Source organism: Salmo trutta, chromosome 22, assembly GCF_901001165.1.
Source record: "Salmo trutta chromosome 22, fSalTru1.1, whole genome shotgun sequence".
NCBI lineage: Eukaryota > Metazoa > Chordata > Actinopteri > Salmoniformes > Salmonidae > Salmo > Salmo trutta.
In genome coordinates this window covers 3,815,828-3,840,426 of record NC_042978.1, presented here as the reverse complement: position 1 = coordinate 3,840,426, position 24,599 = coordinate 3,815,828, and the positions used below count along the sequence as shown (strand labels likewise).

The window sequence follows — 24,599 nt, the reverse complement described above, 5'->3', positions numbered from 1 at the left end:
GATCTTCATCAGATGACACACCTAGGACATTGTGTTATACAATACATGCATGTCTGTTCAATCAAGTTCATATTTATATCAAAAAACAGCTTTTTGCATTAGCATGTGACGTTCAGAAAACGCATAACCCCCGGCAAACTTCCGTTGAATTTACTAACAGTTTGCTAAATTACTCATGATAAACGTTCACAAAAAGCATAACAATTATTTTAAGAATTATAGATACATTACTCCTCTATGCACTCGATATGTCCGATTTTAAAATAGCTTTTCGGATGAAGCACATTTTGCAATAATCTAAGTACATAGCCCGGCATTACAGGGCTAGCTATTTAGATACCCACCCAGGTCAGCCTCCACCAAAATCACATTTCCTATAAGAAAAATGTTCTTACCTTGCTTGTTCTTCATCAGAATACACTGCCAGGACTTCTACTTCAATAACAAATGTTGGTTTGGTCCCAAATAATCCATCGTTATATCCAAACAGCGACGTTTTGTTCGTGAGTTCTAGAATGCTTCTTCACGGTCCTGCGCATGGCGCATTGGCGTGTCAAAAATGTCTAAATATTCCATTACCGTACTTCGAAGCATGTCAACCGCTGTTTAAAACCAATTTTTATGCCATTTATGTCGTAGAGAAGTGATAATATTCCGACCGGGAGTATGCATTGAGCCTAAACAGCCGAATAAAATTTCTCCTCGGGAGCGACTCATGCACGCGCCTCATTCAAAGGTCCTCTGAGCATCCACTTACAAAAGGCGATAATCTGTTTCAACCTGAGGCTCCCTCGTAAACCTTCAGGTTTTTCGCGGGCTCTGAGAGCCTATTGGAGCCCTGGGAATTGTCACGTTACAGCTAAGATCCTTACTTTTCAATAAAAAGATGCAAGACGCACGACTCCTTGTCAGACAGGGTACTTCCTGCTTGAAACCTTGTCAGGTTTTTGCCTGCCATAGGAGTTCTGTTATACTCACAGACACCATTCAAACAGTTTTAGAAAATTCAGAGTGTTTTCTATCCAAACCTGAACAATAATATGCATATTCTAGCTTCTGAGTTGGTGTAGGAGGCAGTTAAAAATGGGAACATATTTTTTCCAAAATTCTCAATACTGCCCCCTAGCCCAGACAGGTTAATCTGTCGGCCCTAGCCACGAACTCAAGCTCTGTGTGTAGTTAACCGACCCACTCTGCCCATTCATTGCCATTTTACCTGTTGTTGTTTTAGCTGATTATCTGTTGTTGTCTTACCCGTTGTTGTCTTAGCTAGCGCTCCCAATCAACACCTGTGATTGCTTTATGCCTCGCTTTATGTCTCACTCAAATGTCAATATGCCTTGTATACTGCTGTTTAGGTTAGTTATCATTGTTTTAGTTTACAATGGAGCCCTTACTTCCACTCATCATACCTCTGATACCTCCTTTGTCCCACCTCTCACACATGCGGTGACCTCACCCATTATAACCAGCATGTCCAGAGATGCAACCTCTCTTATCACTCAGTGCCTGGGCTTACCGCCGCTCTACCCACACCCCACCATACCCCTGTCTGCACATTATGCCCTGAATCTATTCTACCACACCCAGAAATCTGCTACTTTTATTCTTTGTCCCCAAAGCTCTAGATGACCAGTTTTGATATCCTTTAGCCGTACCCTCATCCTACTCCTCCTCTGTTCCTCGGGTGATGTGGAGGTAAACACAGGCCCTGCATGTCCTCAGGCACCCTCATTTGTTGACTTCTGTGATGCATGTTAACCTGTTGGGGATAGGGGGCAGTATTTGCACGGCCGGATAAAAAACGTACCCGATTTAATCTGGTTACTACTCCTGCTCAGTAACTAGAATATGCATATAATTGTTTGATTTGGATAGAAAACACCCTAAAGTTTCTAAAACTGTTTGAATGGTGTCTGTGAGTATAACAGAACTCATATGGCAGGCAAAAACCTGAGAAGATTCCTTACAGGAAGTCGCCTGTCTGACAATTTCTTGGGCTTCTTCACTCTCCTTATTGAAAACTGAGGATCTCTGCTGTAACGTGACACTTCCTACGGCTCCCATAGGCTCTCAGAAGGCGGCAAAAAGCTGAATGATGTCTTTGGAGCCCCTGGCTGAAAAACATTAGCGCATTTGGTAAGTGGTCGATCAGAGGACAATGAGACTGAGGCGCGTGCACGAGGCGACACCATGTTTTTATTTTCTCTGTCCTTGAACGTAAACAGGGTTTCCCGGTCGGAATATTATCGCTTTTTTATGAGAAAAATGGCATAAAAATGTATTTTAAACAGCGGTTGACATGCTTCAACACGATTACCTAAACATACTGACCAGCTCCAATAGACAGACGCATGCTATATGGTAGACCCATCCAAACTCATCTCGGCATGTCCAGCCCACTAATTATCATGGCTAGCGGGAAGGTTTCTTGCTTTTTCTTTGGCTAAACCAACTAGGCTCGTAATTTATTCGTATTTACAGATGGCATACACGTTGATATTAAGGCATATGAAATATCATGTGCAGTTCTGCCAAAAAAAAGAATTTGGATAAAATATTTTTTACATTCAAACAGCTCTCCTGTGAAGTCATGACTTGCGACATAAGCCTAGTTTCCTGAATCGGGTCACATATGGATGTGTGTCTGTATGTCTAATTCAAAAATACTTTACGAAGATGACTAGATGAAGATGACTTAAAGAACCCCATGGAGTGATACATCAACAAAACAATCAGCCTTTGAATTTCAAAGACAACCTTGGGGCACTCAGCAATACGAGTGCAAACAGGCAGCAGATTGTTTGTGTGCCCCTTGAATGACAAGTCAGAGTCAAGTGACCAGTGGGAACAGATGGAGCAGGTCTAGAGGGGGCTCTGATAAACTTCAGCTGTGCCCGACATAGCTCTCCTCCGAGAGGTGATTCTGGCAAAGTCACAGCCCCCCACGTATACACTCCCCGCCCATCCACCTGCCTGTGTGCTGCCTTGACACACAACAAACACTTGGCAGTCACGATCAGCTCTGTCAGAGTGATTGGTGTTTGCTGGTGGACCTCACACTTGTTTTCAACAGGGGCCCTCTGACAATCTTTTCACGAAAATCACGGCCTCTCTCTGTCACAGATGAGCTCTGGAGCTCAGCCCGGCTGTTACAGAGAGGGCTAGCTACAGACAACTGATGAGCAGCCCTCGCTCTCCGCGACCCCACTGACACACTCTCAGCCTTCCTGCACTTGTCTATGCACCAAAAATATATGGGGATGCCAGCAACCCACAATCTGTCACCTATAGGGACTCGCTGTCATTTTTAATCAGAAGATGATAGGATCGGATTGGGAGACAATATTTAGCCCTGGGTCAACAGCCTTGCTCACAAGGCTACCCAGGAGTGTGATTTATGGATATAATGTTTGTGAGAGTGGTACACACTGTTGGGAGAGCAGTTAACACAAGCCAGAGCTGTGTTTCTGTTGGAAAGCGGTCTCTGGAGTCCTTGGGGTAAGCACAGCTTTGTGATTATCTTAGACAAAAATACATCAAAGCATATATGTGTAAACAGTGATAGAGTCCAATTATGGGAGAGTTTAGAGACAAAGCCAATATGTAGAGCAATTTCTGGTTTCCCACCCTTTCATGCTTTCCAAAACTCATACCAAGGGGATGGAGATTTGGTAGACAGCAAAAGCGGGCTGGATGCTCAATATAATACGAACAATATAGAACAAATACAGAAAATGTATTATTTAATTTAAGACGGTTGATTTCATACCTAATCAGGCAAGGCGAGTGGAGGCTCCTCAGATGAGAAAGGGGAGGACCATCCTCCTCAGTGAACTTAATTAAAGTTGCAGTTATTTTTTAAACATGTAAAAAGTTATCCTTTTTAGATAAAACTATACTAAATATATTCACATTTCGCCAAATAATTGATTAAAACACACTGTTTTGCAAGGAAGGTGTCACGTCTTGACCAGTATTGGCGGAGTCAGGCCTTAGACCTGAGCCAACTCCCGTGCTTACCGGAAGCGGCGTGGTACTGGTCAGGCACCGTGTTATGCGGTAGAGCGCACGGTGTCTCCAGTGCGCGCTCATAGCCCGGTGCGCTACATCCCAGCCCCCCGCAAGTGCCATGCTAGAGTGGGCATCCAGCCAGGTAGGAGTATGCCTGCTCAGCACATCTGGCCACCAGTGCATCTCCTAGGCCCAGGCTACCCTGCGCCTGCTCTACGCACGGCAGCCATCATGCCTCAGCACAGCCCAGTTCACCCTGTGCCAGCACTCCGCCCGTGCAGGGCTACAGTTACAACCCAGCCAGGACGGGTTGTGCAGGCTGTGCGCTCCAGACCTCCAGTACATCCTCAAGACCCGGTCTATCCTGTGCCTGCTCCCAGAGCCAGGCCTCCTGCATGTCTCCCCAGCCTGGTGAGTCCTGTGCCTGCTCCCAGAGCCAGGCCTCCTGCATGTCTCCCCAGCCTGGTGAATCCTGTGCCTGCACCCAGAGCCAGTCCGGAGTCGCCAGAGCCGCCCGCCAGTCCGGCGCCGCCAGAGCCGCCCGCCAGTCCGGCGCCGCCAGAGTCGCCAGTCCGGCGCTGCGAGGGACCTCGCTCTAGCGGCAAGGGACCTCGCTCTAGAGGCGCCACCAATGTGGGGTGAGCCAGTGGTGGAGTGGGGTCTGCATCCCACTCCTGACCCACCTCCGTAGGGAGGAGGATTGGGAAGGGTGGGTGTTGCACCAGAACCGTCGGTGATGGTGGGCACCCTCCCTTCCCTCCCTTTAGTTTGTGGTTATTGTTTTTGTGAGTTGTCTCAGGTGCATTCGGGGTCTGCACCATTGGGGGGGGTACTGTCACGTCCTGCTCAGAAAAGGGGTCATTTTGTTATTGTAGTTGTTCAGGATGTGTCAGGGGTGTGTTTGTTTTGTGTTGTTGGGTTTTTTGGGTACTGTTCTATGTCATCTATTTCTATGTGGTTATCTAGTTCTATTTCTATGTTCAGGGTTTTGTTTTGGACTTCAATTGGAGGCAGCTGTTCTTCAATGACTCTAATTGGAGGCCATATTTAAGTAGGGGTTTTCAGCTTGTGTTTTGTGGGTGGTTGTTTCCATGTATTGTCTGTGTGCCTTACAGGACTGTTGTCGTCGTTCTTTTGTTCAGTCTTCATTTCTTTAATAAACAAGAAGATTGGTCCCCTCACTACGACGAGTATGACAGAAGGTCTACAGTCGCCTCCACAGCACTCTGAAGGGTAGCACCATGGTGTAACGGGAGGACGGGAGGACAGCTAGCTTCCATCCTCCTCTTGGTACATTTACTTCAATACAAAACCTAGGAGGCTCTTGGTTCTCACCCCCTTCCATAGACATACACAGTAATTATGACAACTTTCCGGAGGACATCCTCCAACCTATCAGAACTCTTGCAATATGGACTGAAATGTTGTTCACCCAATCAAAGGATCAGAATGAATCTAGTACTGAAAGCATAAGCTACAACTAGCTAGCACTGCAGTGCATATGGTGCATGTGGTGAGTAATTGACTAAAAGAGAAAACGGTTTTCAACAAATTAATTTCTTCAAAAATGAAGGAGAAGCAAGACAGAGAGTGTCGTTTTTTTCAGTTTCACTTACTAAGCTAGCAAATGCAGCTGGCTAGTTAAGCCTACTCAAACACCCATCTCAAACAGAGGGATGCTATGTTAGTTAGCTGGCTATGACTATCCAACACAACACTGGAACTCTTCCAAGTCAAGGTTTGCTTTTGGTTTTATAATTTTATTGCCACTGAGGCTGCTGGTGTAACTGCTTAATGACTAAACACTAACGTTACTGCATGATTGTAGCAGGTTTACTAACGCATTAGTTATATTAGCTATGTTGACTATGGCATTACTTTAGCTAATATGCTCTATGTACCTATAACTAAGGGTACCACTCGTTTGTAACTGTCGTTTGTAACTGTTGGACTAATGATTACACCGTAGATAAACTAGATGCAGGCAAGAGTGTGCAAGGCGGTATTGAATGTGTCACTGTCACTAGTAGCCTAAACCTATCGATATTACATTGAACTGGGTGAATGGAATATGAATAACAGTCATCCAATATGCTGTTATAGAATTAAGACCATGTTCATGAAAGAAAGGGTCCTCCCTCATCATAAACAGCACTGACCACCACTGGGCAAAGCTGATGAGTATTGTATTTCTTTCATCTCTGCCAACATATCTACCTGTGCCAAAACTTGATTAGGTCCCATGGCTTTTAAATGAATCTGGCTGAAAGCAAAACTTTGGTTTGAAACATATCTTTTGTACTTGAGATGCTGGCCTCAGGAAAAATAAAGAATCTCTGGAGCACTGTGTAATAAATAACACTCAGAAAGAGAGCAAGTCCTTCATGTTTACCTCACTGATGCTAATCACTAATTAATGTGTTAGATAAAGCTAGGTCAGGTAGTCATCTACCAGACCCTGCCCATGAGAGGCTTCCCAGACTCCAGGCAGATGTTCCTCGTAGGCACAGATCTAGGCTCAGATTTCCCTTCCTGTCACCCTAACCCTAAATAACCCCAATGAGGTAAATAGTAAAACTATTACTAAAGCGCCTCTTCTCTCCGCAGCCGAAGATATTTGGCATGACGTCTCTGATCCTCAAGAATTATACAGATGAATATTTAGAGCATTCTGTCTGGCTGCTTCACCACCTGGTAAAGCAATTGCACCACCTTCGACCACAGGGCTCTACTGTTGGTGGTGCTGGGGGCCCAGTACATCACTATGGCCGAGCTCCCAGCCATCGAGGACATCTATACCAGGCGGTGTCTGAGGAAGGGCCGGAGAATTGTCAAAGACTGTTATGTCTGCTACCGTCTGGCAAGCGGTAAGACTGCTGAACAGCTATTCAATGGCTGACTACCTTCACCCATCTGCACTGACTCTGTATACAGGCAGACACTCATATTCTCGTGTGTACTTGTTTTTATTTATCTTGTGTATTTCTTTTATGATTTAGTATTACTGTATTGTGTGGAAGTAAGCATTTCACTGTACTCTTTACACCTGTTGTATCCTGTGCACGTGACAAATACTATTTGATATTTTTTTATTCCTAGATCTAACACCACCAATGGGGTATTAGGTTGGAAGGACATAAACTCTCAGAAAAAAGTAGTACAGTTAGGGTACAGTATTGGGATACAAAAATGGCAAAATACAGAATGTACCCTCAGAGGAATACATGATCTCACATGGTACTGTTCAGTACCTTTTATGGTTGATTGTGGATAATCTAGTATAATGGTACATTTTAGTACCAAATATTTAGCATATAAAGGCACAATCATTGGGGGCATGGCTTACTTAGTGGGGGCGTGACTTTCAGTTAGTTACTTTTGGTCACCGTGAGTAGAAGTGTTGTACTAGTTTAACTGGTCTATGGTTATGTTCAATACATTTTGATTATATCCTCTCCAGTTCTGATGTCTTTATAAAGACTTACATAAGAGTATGTGATAATTAAGAGTTGTAATTAATAATGTAGTGTCCTTAAGCAAGCAATGAGCAACCTAGTCAAGAGGGTCTAACATCTTGGTGTAATGTTTAAGGTGTTGGCTTGACAGTTGCTGGTCCCAGGTTTGAGTCCTGGTCAGGGTTACCCCCTGAATTTGCTACATTGGTGTCAGAAGTGGGATGGCGGAGAGGTGTGTTAACATGACGGACTTGGTATAAAGAAGAGGTACATTTTTGCCACTTGAAAGGAACAAATGGGTTTGTCACTGGTGCTACCCTAAAAAAGCAAATTTGAACCTTTTGGCTATTTTAAGGTACAAACTGCAAGGGTACGCTCTATGTACCTATAACTAAGGGTACCACTACAGTGACAAACGTTTGTACCCCTAAGGACAATTCGGTACCTTTTTTTCCTGAGGGTACATTGGGGCTCAAACAGAGGGATGCTATGTTAGTTAGCTGGCTATGACTATCCAAACCAACACGAACTCTTCCAAGTCAAGGTAAGCTTTTGGTTTTATTAATTTATTGCCACTGAGGCTGCTGGTGTAACTGCTTACTGACTAAACACTAACGTTACTGCATTATTGTAGCAGGTTTACTAACGCAGTGACAAGCGTTTTTACCCCTTTAAGGACAATTCGGTACCTTTTTTCCTGAGTGTACATTGGAGCTGATTGATGAATAATGAATGGAAATGCTCTACCACTCTGGAGTAATACACTTTGCTGATCAACTGAGCTGTAATTATGGGGTATGATGTCTCTCCTCTTCACTATTTCCTGGTCTTTGTGTCAAAGCCAGCCTATACATTTTCCTGATAAAGGCAGATTGGTTGGGAACTCTCCCAGCCCGACTCTAGCTGAATAATATCTGTGAGCCCTCGCTGTGGGCCTCTAGGGGATTATGTTTCAATAGTAACCTGCGAGAGCAAAGGTTGTGGAAGTAATTAAAACCAAATATTGAAGAATTGACACACAGTCCAGGGGTGAATTTCCAGATCAATGCAGGCCGAATGAGAAGATTCTGTCGCCTGACTGGCGTGCCATGTGCCCCCCCTCCCCCACCACACAGAGGAAGTCAAATAGAGCAATACAACTATCATCAGCCTCACACAGCATGGCTACCCTTTTCACAGGGAGGGAGAAGCTTGCCTACTGCATATTAGAGTGAAATTAACTATTATCCCTTGCATGATCATGGCTTTGCAGTGTACACTTAGCTAGTAAACAACAGTGTTTACCTAATTTTGTGTTACAGCCCGGATTTAAAATGGATACAATTGTGTTTGTTTTGTCACTGGACTACACACAATACTCCATAATGTAAAAGTGGAGTTGTGTTTTCCAATTTCTTTAACATAACATCTGTATCTCCTATAAAAAATCTGGGTCACTTGATTGAGTTTGATTTGTTACCCAGAAATGATTTGATACTGAGAAAAAAACGGCTACATTGGACCTTTAACATAAAATATGGGTCTCCTAAGAAGAATCTGGGTCACTTAATTGAGTTTGATTTAGGTCAGTGAAACCAGACACTCTCAACATGAGGAGGGTTTGCTACTATTCCACATGGAGAACCTGGTATAAATACAGTACCAGTCAAAAGTTTGGACACACCTACTCATTCCAGGGTTTAAAACTATGAAATAACACATATGGAATCGTGTAGTAAACAAAAACGTGTTAAACAAATCAAAATATATTTTACCCTTTGGGCTCCCGAGTGGCGCAGCGGTGTAAGGCACTGCATCTCAGTGCAAGAGGTATCACTGCAGTCCCTGGTTTGAATCCAGGCTGCATCACATCCGGCCATGATTGGGAGTCCCATAGGGTGGCACCGTCCGGGTTTGGCAGGGGTAGGCCATCATTGTAAATAAGAATTTGTTCTTTAATGACTTTTTATGCCTTGATGACAGCGTTGCACATTCTTGGCATTCTCTCAACCAGCTTCACTTGGAATCATTTTACAACAGTCTTGAAGGAGTTCCCACATATGCTGAGCACTTGTCGGTTGCTTTGCCTTCACTCTGCGGTCCCAAACCATCTCAATTGGGTTAAGATCGGGTAATTGTGGAGTCCAGGTCATCTGATGCAGCACTCCATCACTCTCCTTCTTGGTCAAATAGCCATTACACATCCCGGAGGTGTGCTGAGTCATTGTCCTGTTGAAAAACAAATTATAGTCGCACTAAGTGTAAACCACATGGGATGGCGTATCACTGCAGAATGCTGTGGTAGATATGCTGGTTAAGTGTGCCTTGAATTCTGAATAAATCACAGACAGTGTCACCAGCAAAGCACCCCCACATCATCACACCTCCTCCTCCATGCTTCACTGTGGGAACCACACATGCGGAAATCATCCATTCACCTACTCTGCGTCCAGCGGTTGGAACCAAAAATCTCAAATTTGGACTCGTCAGAACAAAGGACATATTAACACCAGTCTAATGTCCCTTGCTCATGTTTCTTGGCCCAAGCAAGTCCCTTCTTCTTAATGGTGTCCTTTAGTAGTGTTTTTTTGTGTGCAGTAATTCAACCATGAAGGCCTGATTCACGCAGTCTCCTCTGAACAGTTGATGTTGATACTCTGAGGTATTTATTTTGCCTGCAATTTCTGAGGCTGGTAACTATAATGAACTTATCCTTTGTCACAGAGGTAACTCTGGGTCTTCCGTTCCTGTGGCGGTCCTCATGAGAGCCAGTTTCATCATAGCGCTTGATGTTTTTTTCGACCGCACTTGAAGAAACTTTCAAAGTTCTTGACATTTTCCGGATTGACTGACCTTCATGTCTTAATGCAATGATGGACTGTCGTTTCTCTTTGCTTATTTGAGCTGTTCTTGCCATAATATGGACTTGGTCTTTTACCAAATAGTGCTATCTTCTGTATACCACCCCGACCTTGTCACAACACAACTCTTTGGCTCAAACGCATTAAGAAGGAAATAAATTCCACACATTTACTTTTCACAAGGCACATCTGTTAATTGAAATGCATTCCAGGTGACTATCTCATGAAGCTGGTTGAGAGAATGCCAAGAGTGTACAAAGCTGTCATCAAGGCAAAGGGTGGCTACTTTGATGAATCTCAAATATTTGTTTAACACTTTATTGCTTACTACATGATTCCATATGTGTTATTTCATAGTTTTGATGTCTTCATTATTATACAAAGTAGAAAGTATTAAAATAAAGAAAAACCCTTGAATGAGTAGGTGTGTCCAAACTTTTGACAGTTACTGTAGATCGATAAATGGAAGAGTAGTAACTTAAGCTACTACCGATCCAAACTACCTCAACGCCCCATCATCTGAAGCTGTGGAAGCCAATCACCAATGAATCCAGATCCTTACATTTTATTTTTTTTAAAGCAACTTTGAGATTCTGTTTGTAATGAAAAGTGCTATATAAAATAAGAATTATAATAATAATAATAGTTATTATTATTACATAATCACATTGGAAGTCTTTACGGAGTTTTGCATTTGTTTCTGTCTAGGTTTGACATTTTTTTTTACAAAAGTGGCAGTGCTACTTGCTAACAATAACCCACTACAGCTGGGTTACTACTAGCTTCACCGTGTAAATCAGCTAGAAAGATGTTGGCATTGAGTAATTGTCTCTGGCCAACTCCCAGTTAGGGGCAGCGATGATGTCTACAGCAGAGTCTCTCAACTAAATCGCTGGTTGAAAACTGTTTTCTGCCCCTCCCAAAACATAGAATGTGTAGATAATTGACCCTCTTTCTGGGACTCACCCAGAAACAGGACCAAGCCTGGCCTGCTGAGGAATGACGGACTCCATCCTAGCTGGAAGGGCGCTCTCATCTTATCTATGAATGTAGGCAGGGCTCTAACTCCTCTAGCTCCACAATGAGATAGGGTGCAGGCCAGGCAGCAGGGTGCAGGCCAGGCAGCAGGGTGCAGGCCAGGCAGCAGGGTGCAGGCCAGGCAGCAGGGTGCAGGCCAGGCAGCAGGGTGCAGGCCAGGCAGCAGGGTGCAGGCCAGCCTGCCAGCTTAGTGGAGTCTGCCACTAGCATAGTCAGTGTAGCCAGCTCAGCTATCCCCATTGAGACCGTGTCTGTGCCTCAATCTAGGTTGATCAAAACAAAACATGGCGGTGTTCACCTTAGCAATCTCACTGGAATAAAGACCGCCTCCATTCCTGTCATTATTGAAAGAGATTGTGATATCTCACATCTCAAGATAGGGTTACTTAATGTTAGATCCTTCACTTCCAATGTAGTCATAGTAAATTAACTAATCACTGACCATAATCTTGATGTGATTGGTCTGACTGAAACATGGCTCAAGCCTGATGAATTTACTGTGTTAAATGAGGCCTCTCCTCCTGGTTACACTAGTGACCACATCCCGCAAAGGTGGAGGTGTTGCTAACATTTATGACAGCAAATTTGAATAACAAAAATAGAATAAATGACTGTGTTATTGTCTTTTGAGCACCTAGTCATGAAATCTATGAAATCTACTGAATCACTTTTTTATAGCTACTGTTTACAGGCCTCCTGGGCAGGATACAGCGTTCCTCACTGAGTTCCTTGAATTCCTATCGAACCTTGTAGTTATGGCAGATAATATTCACATTTTTGGTGACTTTAATATTCACATGGAAAAGTCCACAGACCCACTCCAAAAGGCTTTCGGAGCCATCAACGACTGTGTGGGTTTTGTCCAACAAGTCTCCAGACCTACTCATTGTCACAGTCATACCCTGGATCTGGTTTTGTCCCGTGGAACTAATATTGTGGATCTAAATGTTTTTCCTCATAATCCTGGACTATCGGACCACAATTTTATTACATTTAAAATCACAACAAATAATCTGCTCAGACCCCAATCAAGGATCATCAAAAGCTGTGATATAAATTCTCGAACAACCCAAAGATCCCTAGATGCCCTTCCAGACTCCCTCCACCTACCCAAGGACGTCTGAGTACAAAAATTGGTTAACCACCTAACTGAGGATCTTAATTTAACCTTGTGTAATACCGTAGATACAGTCACACCCCCAAAAACAAAAACAATTTGTCGCAAGAAATGTGCTCCCCGGTATACAGAAAATACCCGAATCCTGAATCAAGCTTCCAGAAAATTGTAATGGAAATGGCGCCGCACCAAACTGGAAGTCTTCCGACTAGCTTGGAAAGACAGTACCGTGCAATATCGAAGAGCCCTCGCTGCTGCTCGATTGTCCTATTTTTCCAGCCTAATTGAGGAGAATAAGAACAATCACAAATTTATTTTTGATACTGTCGCAAAGCTAACTAAAAAGCAACATTCAACAAGAGAGGTTAGCTTTCACTTCAGCAGTAATCAATCAATCATCAATCAAATGTATTTATAAAGCCCTTTTTACATCAGCCGATGTCACAAAGTGCTGTACAGAAAGCCAGCCTAAAACCCCAAATAGCAAGCAATGCAGATGTAGAAGCACGGTGGCTAGGAAGGTTCCTCCCTAGAAAGGCAAGAACCTAGGAAGAAACCTAGGAACCAAGCTCTGAGGGGTGGCCAGTCCTCTTCTGTCTGTGCTGGGTTGAGATTATAACAGAACATGGTCAAGATGTTCAAATGTTCATAGATGACCAGCAGGGTCAAATAATAATAATAATAATAATAATCCCAGTGGTTGTAGAGGGTGCAACAGGTCAGCACTTCAGGAGTAAATGTCATTTGGCTTTTCATAGCCGAGCATTCAGAGTTAGAGACAGCAGGTGCAGTAGAGAGAGAAAGTCGAAAGCAGCAGGTCCGGACAAGGTAGCACGTCCGGTGAACATGTCAGGGTTCCATTGCCGCAAGTGAACGGCAAGGTGCTGGAGGGACAAACTGCCCTTGCTGTCTCTGCCTGGCCGGCTCCCTTCTCTCCACTGGGATTCTCTGCCCCTGACCCTATTACGGGGGCTGAGTCACTGGCTTACTAGTGCTCTTCCATGCCGTCCCTAGGAGGAGTGCGTCACTTGAGTGGGTTGAGTTACAGATGTGATTTTCCTGTCCGGTTTTGCGCCCCCTCGGGCTCGTGCGGTGGAGGAGATTTTCATGGGCTATACTCAGCCTTGTCTCAGGGTAGTAAGTTGGTGGTCTGTTGATATCCCTCTCGTGGTGTCAGAATGTGCTTTGACAAAGTGGGTGAGGTTATATCTTGCTTGGTTGGCCCTGTCCAGGGGTATCGTCGGATGGGGCCACAGTGTCCCCTGACCCACCCCTGTCTCAGTCTCCAGTATCTATGCTGAAATAGTCTATGTGCCGGGGAGCTAGGGTCAGTCTGTTATATCTGGTGTAATTGTCCTGTCTCATCTGGTGTCCTGTGTGAATTTAAGTATGATCCCTCTAATTCTCACAATGGGAAATACATTTTGCTTTGAATGTTGATAAACTTGTAACCCCACTTTTGAGAAACTGGACCTTGAATATTTTTGGTACACCTACTGGAGAGCTCTTCTTTGTCTACTCCCATTTAGGATCGTTCACACCCTCTTAAGCCTTGGCCCAACTCATCTCTTTAAAGGGGAATGGAAACACTTTAGGAAGTAAATCTAAGCAAAGAGATGTACTCAATCCACTAAATCTAAACATGTGCATTTAACCTGTTTGGGATAGGGGGCAGTATTTTCACGGCCGGATAAAAAACGTACCAGATTTAATCTGGTTACTACTCCTGCCCAGAAACTAGTATAATTGGTAGATTTGGATAGAAAACACTCTAAAGTTTCTAAAACTGTTTGAATGGTGTCTGTGAGTATAACAGAACTCATATGGCAGGCCAAAACCTGAAAAGATACAGGAAGTGCCCTGTCTGACAATTTGTTCTCCTTCTAGCGCATCTCTATCAAAAATACAGCATCTGTGCTGTAACATGACATTCTAAGGCTTCCATTGGCTCTAGGAAGGTGCCAGAAAGTGGAATGAGAGCAATCCAGTCTCTGGGCGAAAAACAGCAGGGGTTTTTGTGAGTGGTCCTTCTGAGAACAATGACACTGAGCGTGCGTGCACGAGACTACTCCATTTTTTTCTTTCAGTGTTTGAATGAACACAACGTCACCCAGGTTGGAATATTATCGCTATTTTACGAGAAAAATAGCATAAAAATGTATTTTAAACAGCGTTTGACATGCTTCAAAGTACGGTAATGGAACATTTTGAATTTTTTGTCACGAAATGCGCCGACGCGTCACCCTTCGGATAGTGACTTGAACGCACGAACAAAATGGAGCTATTTGGATATAACTATGGATTATTTCGAACCAAAACAACATTTGTTGTTTAAGTAGAAGTCCTGGGAGTGCATTCTGACGAAAAACAGCAAAGGTAATTTTTCTTATAGTAAATCTGAGATTGGTGAGGGCCAAACTTGGTGGGTGTCAAATTAGCTAGCCGTGATGGCCGGGCTATGTACTCAGAATATTGCAAAAATATTTTAAAATCTGACACCGTGATTGCATAAAGGAGTTCTGTATCTATAATTCTTAAAATAATTGTTATGTTTTTTGTGAACGTTTATCGTGAGTAATTTAGTAAATTCACCGGAGGTTTGCGGTGGGTATGCTAGTTCTGAACATCACATGCTAATGTAAAAATCTGGTTTTTGATATAAATATGAACTTGATTGAACAAAACATGCATTTATTGTATAACAATGTCCTAGGAGTGTCATCTGATGAAGATCATCAAAGGTTAGTGCTGCATTTAGCTGTGGTTTTGGTTTTTGTGACATATATGCTTGCTTTGAAAATGGCTGTGTGATTATTTTTGGGAGGGTACTCTCCTGACATAATCTAATGTTTTGCTTTCGTTGTAAAGCCTTTTTGAAATCGGACAATGTGGGTAGATAAAGGAGAGTCGTGTCTTTAAAATGATGTAAAATAGTCAGATGTTTGAGAAATTTAACTTTTTGCATTTTTGAGGTACTTGTAATTCGCACCACTCTATACCATTGGATATTGGTGAGGCATTCCGCTAGCGGAATGTCTTTCCCTAACAGGTTAACATAAAACATCTCTATATTTAGAATTTTGTGCGCCGACAAGGTTTCTGTTAGCTATGCTCAGCGCCATTTTAAATTGCCATAGTAACGACTAGCACCAGTTGTTACATATCGAAGAGAGTGAGATTAGGTGCGGACAACGAAGACGGCAACAACAAGTAGTAATTCAAACATGAACTGTATAGCGCCACACTGTAGGAATTGGCTCCATAAAAATCACTTGGTAAGCTACCATCGGCTACCATCGGCTGCCCAAGGACCGATAACTTTTGAAGAAGTGGCTCCATTTCCTGAAGAGGAAGGACGTGCCAAATCGAGCTAGCAAGATCTGTAGCCAGCACTTCGCGGAGGAAGACTTTGTGATGAAGAGAGGTTTCAGGGGGGCAACCGGGAGTTTCCGAATGAAAAGGAGTCATCTACGTTAAAGCGCTCTTCTTGCCCCTCAATTTTCAAGGGTTATGGTGTAAGGGTTACTGAAGGACCATCATCAACATCGCTGACTTTGGAGTCACGCAAAATCCGGACTGAACGGAAGAGGCGATGCAAGTTAACTTCTTAGGGCTAGGGGGCAGTATTGAGTATTTTGAAAAAAATATGTGCCCATTTTTAACTGCCTCCTACACCAACTCAGAAGCTAGAATATGCATATTATTGTTCTGAATTTTCTAAAACTGTTTGAATGGTGTCTGTAAGTATAACAGAACTCATATGGCAGTCAAAACCCTGAGACAGATTCTGACAGGAAGTGGATACCTGATGTGTTGAATTACCTTTAAGCCTATGCCATTGAAACACACAGGGGCTTATTAATGTTTGAGCACTTCCTATTGCTTCCACTAGATGTCACCAGCCTTTACAAAGTGTTTTGAGTCTTCTACTGTGAGATCTGACCAAACAAGAGCCATGGAACGGTGATGGCCGATTAGACTCTGGCGCGCGAGTTCATGTTGGGTACTCTCGTTCCAATACGTTTTAAAAGAGAACGCAATCGTACACCTTGAATATTATTCATGTTCTGGTTAAAAAAGGCACTAATGATTTCTGCTATACAACGTTTGACATGTTTGAACGAACGTAAATATTTTTTCCCCCTCGTTCATGAAGTGAAGTCCGGCGGGCTTAGATCATGTGCTAACAACACGGAGCTTTTTGGACATAAATGATGAGCTTTTTTGAACAAAACTACATTCGTTATGGACCTGGGATTCCTGGAAGTGACATCTGATGAAGAGAATCAAAGGTAATGGATTATTTACATAGTATTTTCGATTTTAGATCTCTCCAACATGGCGGTTAGTCTGTATCGCAAAGCGTATTTTTCTGGGCGCAGTGCTCAGATTATTGCAAAGTGTGATTTCCCAGTAAGGTTAATTTTAAATCTGGCAAGCCGGTTGCGTTCAAGAGATGTAAATCTATAATTCTTTGAATGACAATATAATATTTTACCCATGTTTTTGAATAGTAATTATTTAATTTGTTGTGCTGACTTGACTGCCGGTTATTGGAGGGAAACGATTTCCTGAACATCAACGCCATAGTAAAACGCTGTTTTTGGATATTAATATGAACTTGATAGAACTAAAAATGCATGTATTGTATAACATAATGTCCTAGGAGTGTCATCTGATGGAGATTGTCAAAGGTTAGTGCATAATTTTTGCTGATTTTCTGGTTTTGGTGACGCCTGTCTTTGAATTGACAAAACATTACACACAACTATTGTCAATGTACTCTCCTAACATAATCTAACTTTATGCTTTTGCCGTAAAACCTTTTTGAAATCGTACAACGTGGTTAGATTAAGGAGATGTTTATCTTTCAAAGGGTGTAAGATAGTTGTATGTTTGAAAAATTTGAATTTTGACATTTAATTGGTTTCAAATTTGCCGCTCTTGAAATGCACCTGTTGTTGATAGGGTGCACCACGGGTGGCACGCTTGCATCCCACATAGCCCCTAGAGGTTAATGGAGAGCCTCAGGTAATGTTAACTGGTCATGAGTCATGACTGTTGTTGGACTAGACTAGCGTTAGACACTGGACAGCTTTCTTGCAACTCCAGTTGAAGGTAATAATGGCGCCGGAGGAGATGGCTGCCGTTTTACGGTCCCATAAGCAATTGTGCTATTGTGTGTTTTTTGTAACTTATTTTGTATATAATGTTTCTTATGACCGAAAATAGCTTCTAGATATCAGGACAGTGATTACTCACCCCATACTGGAAAGGATTTACTTCGGACACCCGACAAGGCCCTCATGAATAACATACAGCTGGCGGGTTTTACGCTTTTTCAGCAGGATCGAACAGCTGCCTCCAATAAGACAAGGGGTGGTGGTCTGTGTATATTTGTAAACAACAGCTGGTACACAAAATCTAAGGAAGTCTCGAGGTTTTGCTAGCCTGAGGTAGGATATCTCATGATAAGCTGTAGACAACACTATTTACAAAGAGAGTTTTCATCTATTCTTCGTAGCTGTCTATTTACCACCACATACCGATGCTTGCACTAAGATAGCACTCAATGTGCTGTATACGGCCATAAGCAAACAGGAAAACGCTCATCCAGAGGCGGCAATCCTAGTGGCCAGGGACTTAAATGCAGAGAAAAATGAATCTGTTTTACCTCATTTCTAACAGCATGCTAAATGTGCAACCAGAGGGTAAAAAAAATCTAGACCACCTTTACTCCATACACAGTGACACGTACAAAGCTCCTCCTCTCCCTCCATTTGGCAAATCTGACCAAAGCAGGAAGCACCAGTTACTTGGTCAATAAAAAAGTGGTCAGATGAAGCAGATGCTAAGCTACAGGACTGTTTTGCCAGCACAGACTTTAATATATTCCGGGATTCTTCCAATGGCATTGAGGAGCAAACAGTGACCGTACATACATACCCCAACCAGAAGCCATGGATTACAGGCAACATCTGCACTGAGCTAAAGGGTAGAGCTGCCTCTTTCAAGGAGGGGGACTCTAACATGGAAGCTTATAAGAAATCCCATTATGCCCTCCGACTAGTCATCAAGCAGGCAAAGTGTCACTACAGGACACTTTGATTGAATCGTACTACACCGGCTCTGACGCTCATAGGATGTGGCAGGGCTTGCAAACTATTACAGACTGTGAAGGGAAGCACAGCCAAGAGCAGCCCAGTGACACAAGCAAACCAGACGAGCTAAATAACTTCTAGACTCGCTTCAAGGCAAGTAAAACTGAAACATGCATGAGAGCATCAGCTGTTCCGGACGACTGTGTGAATACGCTCTCCATAGTCGATGTGAGTAAGACCTTTAAAAAGGTCATTCACAAGGCCACAGGGCAAGATGGATTACCAGGACGTGTACTCCGAGCATGCGCTGACAAACTGGTAAGTGTCTTCACTGACATTTCAAACCTGTCATTTCAAAACCCTGGCTGAATCTGTAATACCAACATGTTTCAAGCAGACCACCATAGTCCCTGTGCCCAAGAACACTAAGATAACCTGCCTAAATGACTACTGACCTGTAGCACTCACGTCTGCAGCCATGAAAAGCTTTGAAAGGCTGGTCATGGCTCACATCAACACCATTATCCCAGACACCCTAGATACACTCCATTTTGCATACCGCCCCAACAGATCCACAGATGGTGCAATCTCAATTGCACTCCCCACTGCCCTTTCCCACCTGGACATAAGGAAAACCTATGTGAGAATGCTATTCATTGACTACAGCTCAGCGTTCAACACCATAGTGCCCTGAAAGCTCATCACTAAGCTAAGGACCTTGGGACTAAACACCTCCCTTTGCAACTGGATCCTGGACTTCCAGACGGCCACCCCCAGGTAGTGAGGGTAGGTAGCAACACATCTGCCACGCTGATCCTCAACACTGGAGCTCCCCAGGGGTGCATGCTCAGTCCCTTCTTGTACTCCCTGTTCACCCACGACTGCATGGCCAGGCACGACTCCAACACCATCATAAAGTTTGCAGACGACAGAACAGTGGTAGGCCTGATCACCGACAACGACGAGACTGCCTATAGGGAGGAGGTCAGAGACCTGGCCAGGTGGTGCCAGAATAACAACCTATCCCTCAACGTGACCAAGACTAAGGAGATGATTGTGGTCTACAGGAAAAAGAGGACCGAGCACGCCCCCATTCTCATCGACGGGGCTGTAGTGGAGCAGGTTGAGAGCTTCAAGTTCTTGGTGTCCACATCAACAAAAAACTAGAATGGTCCAAACACACCAAGACAGTCGTGAAGAGGGCACGACAAAGCCTATTCCCCCTCAGGAAACTAAAAAGATTTGGCATGGGTCTTGAGATCCTCAAAAGGTTCTACAGCTGCAACATCAAGAGCATCCTAACTGGTTGCATCACTGCCTGGTATGGCAATTGCTCGGCCTCCAACCGCAAGGCACTACAGAGGGTAGTGCGTACGGCCCAGTACATCACTGGGGCTAAGCTGCCTGCCATCCATGACCTCTACACCAGGTGGTATCAGACGAAGGCCCTGAAAATTGTCAAAGACCCCAGCCACCCCAGTCATAGACTGTTCTCTCTACTACAACATGGCAAGCGGTACCGGAGTACCTTCTCAACAGGTTTTACCCACAAGCCATAAGACTCCTGAACAGGTAATCAAATGGCTACCCGGACTATTTGCATTGTGTGCCCCTCCCCAACCCCTCTTTTTACGCTGCTGCTACTCTCTGTTTGTCATATATGCATAGTCACTTTAACTATACATTCATGTACATACTATTTAAATTGGGCCGACCAATTAGTGCTCCCGCACTTTGGCTAACCGGGCTATCTGCATTGTGTCCCACCCACCACCTGCCAACCCATCTTTTAGGTTACTGCTACTCTCTGTTCATCATATATGCATAGTCACTTCAACCATATCTACATACTACCTCAATCAGCCTGACTAACCGGTGTCTGTATGTAGCCTCGCAACTTTTATAGCCTCGCTACAGTGTATATGGCCTGTCTTTTTACTGTTGTTTTATTTCTTTACCTACCTATTGTTCACCTAATACCTTTTTTGCACTATTGGTTAGAGCCTGTAAGTAAGCATTTCACTGTAAGGTCTACACCTGTTGTATTCGGCGCACGTGACAAACTTTGATTTGATTTACTGTAATACATTTTGTTGACATATTTGTTTTTGGAATGTTTTGTTAGCTCCACCTCATTTAGCTAGACTGAAGTTGACATAGCTAATGTTTGCTGAAAAATACATGTCCCTGTATTTGCTGTGTGTTTGTGTGTGTTTGTGTTGACATGGCGTACAAGACAGGTTGCTTGTTAACGCCAACTGATATAAACTCAGCAAAAAAAGAAACAGCCTTTTTTCAATACCCTGTCTTTCAAAGATAATTTGTAGAAATCCAAATAACTTTCAGATCTTCATTGAATAGGGTTAAAACACTGTATCCCATGCTTGTTCATTGAACCATAAACAATTAATGAACATGCATCTGTGGAACGGTCATTAAGACACTAACAGCTTACAGACGGTAGATAATTAAGGTCACAGTTATGAAAATGTAGGACACTAATGAGGCCTTTCTACTGACTCTGAAAAACACCAAAAGAAAGATGCCCAGGGTCCCTGCTCATCTGCGTGAACGTGCCTTAGGCATGCTGCAAGGAAGCATGAGGACTGCAGATGTGGCCAGGGCAATAAATTGCAATGTCCGTACTGTGAGACACCTAAGACAGCGCTACAGGGAGACAGGATGGACAGCTGATCGTCCTCGCAGTGGCAGACCACGTGTAACAACACCAGCACAGGATCGGTACATCCGAACATCACACCTGCGGGACAGGTACAGGATGGCAACAACAACTGCCCGAGTTATACCAGGAACGCACAATCCCTCCATCAGTGCTCAGACTTTCCGCGAGAGGCTGGACTGAGGGCTTGTAGGCCTGTTGTAAGGCAGGTCCTCACCAGACATCACCGGAAACAAAGTCGCCTATGGGCACAAACCCACCGTCGCTGGTACAGACAGGACTGGCAAAAAGTGCCCTTCACTGATGATTCGCGGTTTTGTCTCACCAGGGGTGATGGTCGGATTCGTGTTTATTGTCGTAGGAATGAGAGTTACACCGAGGCCTGTACTCTGCAGCGGGATAGATTTGGAGGTGTAGGGTCTGTCATGGTCATGGTCTGTGTCACAGCATCATCAGACTGAGCTTGTTGTCACTGCAGGCAATCTCAACGCTGTGCGTTACAGGGAAGACATCCTCCTCCCTCATGTGGTAACCTTCCTGCAGGCTCATCCTGACATGACCCTCCAGCATGACAATGTCACCAGCCATACTGCTCGTTCTGTGCGAGATTTCCAGCAAGACAGGATTGTCAGTGTTCTGCTGTGGCCAGCGAAGAGCCCGGATCTAAATCCCATTGAGCATGTCTGGGACCTGTTGGATCGGAGGGTGAGGGCTAGGGCCATTCCCCCAGAAATGTCAGGGAACTTGCAAGTGCATTGGTGGGAGAGTGGGGTAACATCTCACAGCAAGAACTGGCAAATATGGTGCAGTCCATGAGGAGGAGATGCACTGCAGTTCTTTATGCAGCTGGTGCCCACACCAGATACTGACTTACTTTTGATTTTGACCCCCTCTTTGTTCAGGGACACCAGCTGTTAGTATCTGTTAGTCACATGTCTGTGGAACTTGTTCAGTTTATGTCTCAGTTGTTGAACCTTGTTATGTTCATACAAATACTTACACATGTTATGTCTGCTGAAAATAAACGCAGTTGACAGTGAGAGGACCTTTATTTTTTTGCAGAGTTCATTTGGGTTCAATTGTCTTAACAAAATGTGTGTTTTCAGGATGACATCTTCATCCCTGAAAAGGTTATCATCCTGGAGGACACTGTTCAGGAGGAGGCACATGTAAATGCATGTTATTTCTAAGGCTATTGTTTATTTCAAGACACAATCTGACACAAGACACAAGCATGCAAAACTGACCCCTGGGTGCCAGAGTCTTCCTATGCTACGGCGGAGAAGAGGTCCACAGGGACCATCACTAAAGAGCTTGAGGTCAGGCTTGAGGTTCAGAATCACAGTCATCACAGTGCGGGCCAAGATATATTATCGAAGAGTGTGTGCAAGATCCGAAATACATTGTTAGCCATGAGCCAGGATGTCGAGCAGCTGTCATCAGCTCATCCCTGAAAATAAATGGTTTTGCCATCACCATGGAGACAGTGTGTTGTGGACATCAGGATGAAGTGGGAGTCCCAGACCAGAGAGGGAAAATTGTTTGCAGAGAATCTGTTGGTGCCATCAGTGGCCTTCCTGACTGGCAGCTCCCACTCCATATTTGTGGAAACATGTTGCTGTACAGTTCGCAAACCAACAGAGCTTCTACATTGTACCAGAGGTTAACCACATGTGGACTCAGCACATGGAGGCCATTCTGGCTACAATTGGTGACAGTCCACTGACCGTATCTGGAGCCTCCTTTGGCTCTTACACCATCCTGGACTCTGCTTCCCACCTGATCCTCCCCCAGGAGACTGTGCATGTGACTGAAGTGAAGAACAGCCACCTGTTGGAGAGGGAGGGATTATAGAGAGGCCTACAACACATTGAGGTAAGCTATAGCCAGTGGTGTAAAGTACTTAAGTAAAAATACTTTAAAGTACTACTTTTTTTACGTATCTGTACTTTACTTTACTATTTATATTTTGTTACTACTTTAACTTCACTACATTCCTAATGAAAAGAATGTACTTGTTATATTTTCGAAGCTTAGCAGGACAGGAAAGTGGTCCAATTCACTCACTTATCAAACTGTGTCAAACTGCTTTGCTTTATCTTGGCCAGGTCGCAATTGTAAATGAGAATTTGTTCTCAACTTGCCTACCTGGTTAAATAAAGGTAAATAAAATAAATTATCAAGAGAACATCCCTGGTCATCCCTACTGCCTCTGATCTGGAGGACTCACTAAACACAAATGCTTAATATGTAGCGTGCGCCTGGCTATCCGTACATAAAAAATAAAAAGATCTTATAAGCAATTGGAAATTATTTATACTTTTACTTTGGATACTTAAGTATATATTTGCAATTACATTTACTTTTGATACTTAAGTATATTTAAAACCAAATACTTTTAGACTTTTACTCAAGTAGTATTCCTCTTGGTGACTTTCACTTTTACTTAGTCATTTTCTATGAAGGTATATTTACTTTTACTCAAGTATGACAATTGGGTACTTTTTCCACAACTGGCTATAGCCTAACCTATATTTTGTAGCTAGCCTAATTGTTGTAAATGTGTATTTGGTGAATGTATGAAGAGGACGTAGGTACCTTTTAGGATGATAAATTAACCATTATTGCTAACAGGCCCATGGATGCAGTATTGAAACCCTGGCCACTGACAGGCAGCCAAGTGTGACTCTTGAGGAACTCACATGCTGATATCTGGCATTAGTATGACCTGTAACACATTGCCAAATGTCTGAGGAAACAGCTGGTGGCCATCGGGAAGCCAGAGGTACTGTCATATTTGATAGTAAAATCATTTGTGTAACTTATATCTTGCTCTTGGACCATCCTAGCGGACTCTGAGTGCCCAAAGAGTGGCGGTCACTTTGGGGGAGCTGGCTGGTGTTCCGAAAATGGAGAAGGGGCAGGCCATTCAACAGCGAATTCAAAGATACACACATCCGTAAAGGGAATCGGAGTGGGATTGTTTTTCCACCATTTTTTTTTTTTACCCGTTTCAACGGATGTGCTACCTTGTCCCGGATCTGCTGTTTCGACCTATGAATGCTCAGCTATGAAAAGCCAACTGACATTTGCTCCTGAGGTGTTGAACTGTTGCACCCTCTATAACCACTGTGGTTATTATTTTGATGTAAAAAGAGCTTTGTAAAATACATTTGATTGATTGTTTGCTGAGCTGCATGCTGTGTATTCACTAACTGTCTGAGGGATGTGACATTTTAATAATATCTGTAACATATTTTGGTGTGTATTTAATCTGCAACTTAACTTCTTAAAGTGGCAATCAGCAGTAGAAACAATAACAAAGTGTCTTCCCTTCTCCTCTTTCGGTAAAAA

General features: G+C 43.5%; 1 long non-coding RNA gene across 1 annotated transcript in view; it reads left to right on the top strand.

The window, feature by feature from the left end:
• Positions 1 to 24,258, top strand: part of LOC115158973 (uncharacterized) — a 38,586-nt gene extending 14,328 nt beyond the window's left edge. The window contains exons 2-3 of the long non-coding RNA XR_003868789.1: positions 6,622 to 6,881; positions 24,095 to 24,258. This is a non-coding gene — a long non-coding RNA (uncharacterized LOC115158973). The remainder of the gene's footprint in view (positions 1 to 6,621; positions 6,882 to 24,094) is intronic.
• The last annotated feature ends 341 nt before the right edge of the window (positions 24,259 to 24,599 follow it).